Source organism: Bubalus kerabau, chromosome 15 (genome assembly GCF_029407905.1).
Source record: "Bubalus kerabau isolate K-KA32 ecotype Philippines breed swamp buffalo chromosome 15, PCC_UOA_SB_1v2, whole genome shotgun sequence".
Classification (NCBI taxonomy): Eukaryota; Metazoa; Chordata; class Mammalia; order Artiodactyla; family Bovidae; genus Bubalus; species Bubalus kerabau.
This window is the reverse complement of record NC_073638.1, coordinates 41,800,284-41,804,410: the sequence shown is the minus strand read 5'-3', so window position 1 is coordinate 41,804,410 and position 4,127 is coordinate 41,800,284.

Here is a 4,127-nt window from a genome sequence, read left to right as displayed (position 1 = left end):
AATGTGCTGACAGCTGAAGGCCATCTGCTTATCATACCTTTGGCCCCTGAGCAGGGAGGCAAGTCCTTTCTTGAAGAAGGATCTGAGTGGCACATCTCCATGCTCGCCACAACATGTCACCTTTGATATACAAGTGGTAAATTAATACAATTTTCATTATTTCTGTAAAAGTTAATAATAACTGTGGTGTTGTGTGCTTTGCAAACTTTTGAGATTTTTTTGGGGGGAGGTTCAGGGTTTAGGGGGTTGGGGGAGGGGAAATTGGATGAAGGCAGTCAAAAGGTGCAAATTTCCAGTTATAAGATAGTATGAAGGATGCAATGTACAATAAGATAAGTGTAATTAACACTGCTGAATGTTGTACATGAAAGTTAGAGTAAATCCTGAGTTCTCATCACAAGATACACTTTTTCTTTAACTTTGTATATGTATGAGATGATGGATGCTCACTAGTGAAAACCACTTTGTGATGTATGTAAATCAAATCCTAATGTTGTACATTTTAAACCTGTATCATGTGGTATGTCAATTATATTTCAATAAAACTGGAAGAAAAAAGATATATGGAATTTTTAAGAGAATTTTGTGACCACAAGTAGGAGATTTATTTATTTATTTAAAATTAGATTTATTTATTTTTATTGTGTTGAGTCTTCACTGCTCTCCATGGGGTTTTTTTTTTTTTTCTAGTTGCAAAGAATGGGGGCTACTCTCTAGTTGCGGTGTGTGGGCTTCTTAATGTGGTGGCTTCTCTTGTTGCAGAGCACACACAGGTTCTAGGTGCATGAGTTTCAGTAGCTGTGACACATGGGCTTAGTTGCTGTGTGGCATGTGGAATCTTCCTGGACCAGGGATCACACTGTGTCCCCTGCATCGGTAGGCGGTTTCTTATCCACTGTACCACCAGGGAAGTCCGAGATTGATTTATTGCTATTGGATTTACAAGAGTTATGTAAATGCTGATAAAATTTCACTGGATAGATGCTAGATATATTACATTTGTAATTGTAGTTTAAAATATCCAGGACAATTTAATTATTTAAATTTTAATTAGTTAAATATTCAAGAAGTATTCAGTACATTAAGCTTGTGAATTAATTAAACCATAGAGTGTAAGTGAAAGTTATTGTCCATATTTCTGTGCAAAGATTATGAGATTTATAAATAGACTAGCAAGATTTATAAATTAAACTTTTTAAAGGCTTAAGAAATATGTTTATAATTTTAATTTTTGCTTATTAATAAACTAGTTATGTCAATTATCAGTTTTTACTGTAGCTTTTATTCATTCCCAGGACTTTGCCCATTCCCTGTATGTTAAATGATTCTCAAAACTGTAACATGAGTCCTGACTTCCCACTTGAACTTCAGTTCTAGATTTTCAATTCTGTAGACTTTCTCTTTGAATACATAACAACAGCTCAGATGCAGTATGTCCAGAACTGTACTAAATCTCTCCTAAAGAGATTTAGGAGAGCTTTCTTAAAGATTTAGGAGTGCTTTCTTAAAGACTTCATTTTCGTTAAAGATTTTATTGTAATATCCCAAACTAGCAAGCTTTTGGAGTCAGTAGTCACTGTTGACTCATCTTCATATTCCACATGTACAAGCATTAGATTATTTTTTTCTTCTAATATTTCTTAGAATCATCCATATCCCTTCATCAGTATTGCAAGTTTTCCAGACAAGGCTCAAGAAATGTTCCTTCTCAATTATCACCAAGGTCTTTCTAGCTTCCAGTTTTTTCCCAGTTAATTGATTTTGCATACCGAGCTTTCATATTTTAGAATCTTGAAGTAACTCACTAGTTCTTCTATGTCATGGCTTAGAATCATAAAACTTTAGAGCTGAAGAAAATCTTTAGAAAACAATACAGTCTTCACTCAGTACCTGAAGGAGATTGGTTCCAGGACTCCTAAGCCTGGATACCAAAAATTTGTGGATGCTCAAGTATTTTTTCTAAAATGTCATAGTATTTGTATATAATTTACACACATCCCCCTGTACATTTTAAATCATCTCTAGATTACTTGCAACACCTAATACAATGTAAATGCATGTAAATATTATAAATACAATGTAAATGTTAATGTAAATAATTGCTGATACTTGGCAAATTCAAGTTTGGCATTTTGGAGCTTTCTGGAATTTTTTTCCTGAATATTTTTGATCCGAAGTTGGTTGAATCCTCAGATATGGAACCTGGAGATACATAAAGCCAAACGTACAATGTAATCCCCCTTTTCCCCAGCCTTATGGAAAGGAAGACTGAATCCTAGAGTTATCGAGTGACTTTGATGTCAGTTACTGGTTACAAGGCTGAAATAGATCTCAAGGTATATGGGGCATGGTTTAGGATTTTTTGAAAAATTAATTAATTAATATGTCTTGCTGTGCTGGGTCTTCATTGCTGCTTGCAGGCTTTCTCTGGTTGTGGTAAGCAGGGGCCTACGCTTCGTTGTGGTGCACACACTTTAGGGCTCGTGGGCTTCCGGAGTTGCAGCATAGGCTCTAGAGTGTAGGCTCTGTAATTGTGGCTCTTGGGCTTAGTTGTAGTTGCTCTGAGGAATGTGGGATCTTCCCAGACCAAAGACTGAACCCATGTCCCTTGCATTGTTAGACAGATTCTTATCCACTGTACCACTAGGGAAGTCCAGGATTTTTTTTTTTTTAATCTCCCATTGTACTGAACATTTAACTGTTCATTTGGCAGACATGCTATATATATTTTTTGATATATAAATTAAACCATTTTTGACTCTTTGTTAATAAATCCTTTTTCTGTTGCAAATGATAGAAATCCACTCCATAAGCAAAAAAGTTAATATCTTGACTCACTGAGAAGTCCATCAGTATGGGTATGGGTGGATTCAATAACAAATGATGTCAGGGCTCTGTTTGACTCTCTATCATGATAGGCCCTCTCTATATGGCAGGATAATGGCTTCTGTACTGTGCTTAGTCGCTCAGTCGTGTCTGACTCTTTGTGACCCCATGGATTGTAGCCCCCCAGGCTCCTCTGTCCATGGGGATTCTCTAGGCAAGAATAGTGGAGTGGGTTGCCACACCCTCCTTCAGGGGATGGGATCTTCCCAACCCAGGGATTTCGCATTGCAGGCGAATTCTTTACCTTCTGAGCCACCAGGGAATAATGGCTTCTGGCATTCCCAAACTCATGGAGGAAGAGCGCATCTTCCCCAGTAACCCTGGGGAAGGGTTCCCAGAAAGGCCTTTCATTCACTTTTGGGTTATGCCTGTGAACCAAATACACTGTCCAAGGAAGGAGTACTCAGTATGGTCAACTTGGGACACATTTGTTTGGGGAATACAAATTTACTCTGATTCACCAACAGAATCTCATGGAAAGGGTGAGGGACCATTCCTAAAAGGAAGGGATTCTGGAAAAGTGGAATATATCCACCAAATTTACTCTCCTTGCTCCCCATATCTGATCAGCTGCCGTGAAGTCCTCTACTATATATCTCTTTGTCCAGCTTTTTCTCTCCAATTCCACTGCCATTGATTTAATCCAGGATCCTATTAGTAATCTCCCAATCAATCTCCTGGCTACTGCCAATCTCTCTATCAAATTTATCCTGTGTACAAAGAAACACTCTACACACTGAAGTCATTCCCTTATTCAAAGCTATCCCCATCGCCAGAGTGATTAACTCCTTGGCTTGGCATTCAAGGTTCTCGCTAGATTAGTTTTGGTTTTTAAATTTTTTTCAATTTGATGGCAGTGGAGGTGCTAGGTGGGAAGGGAGGCAAGGAAGGACTGATGGTCTGGAGCTCTCTCGCTTCAGCTGGTGGTCATGTGAACACATGCTGTTGTGTTGTGGTGTGTTGTTGTTGTTGTTGTGATGTGGTCATGTGAGTTGTTCTGGCTTAAATGCCCAAGTTTGGGGTATTCATTTTGCTGTTGACTGAAATGCCAGGAGATGGAGTTGTTTATGGCACATGCATGCTAAATCACTTCAGTCATGTCCGACTCTTTGCGACCCTATAGACCATAGCCTGCCAGGCTGCTCTGTCCATGCAATTCTCCAGGCAAGAATACTGAAGTTGCCATTTCTTTCTCCTTGTTTATAGTATTTTTAAAAATTATTTATTTATTTGGCTGTGTC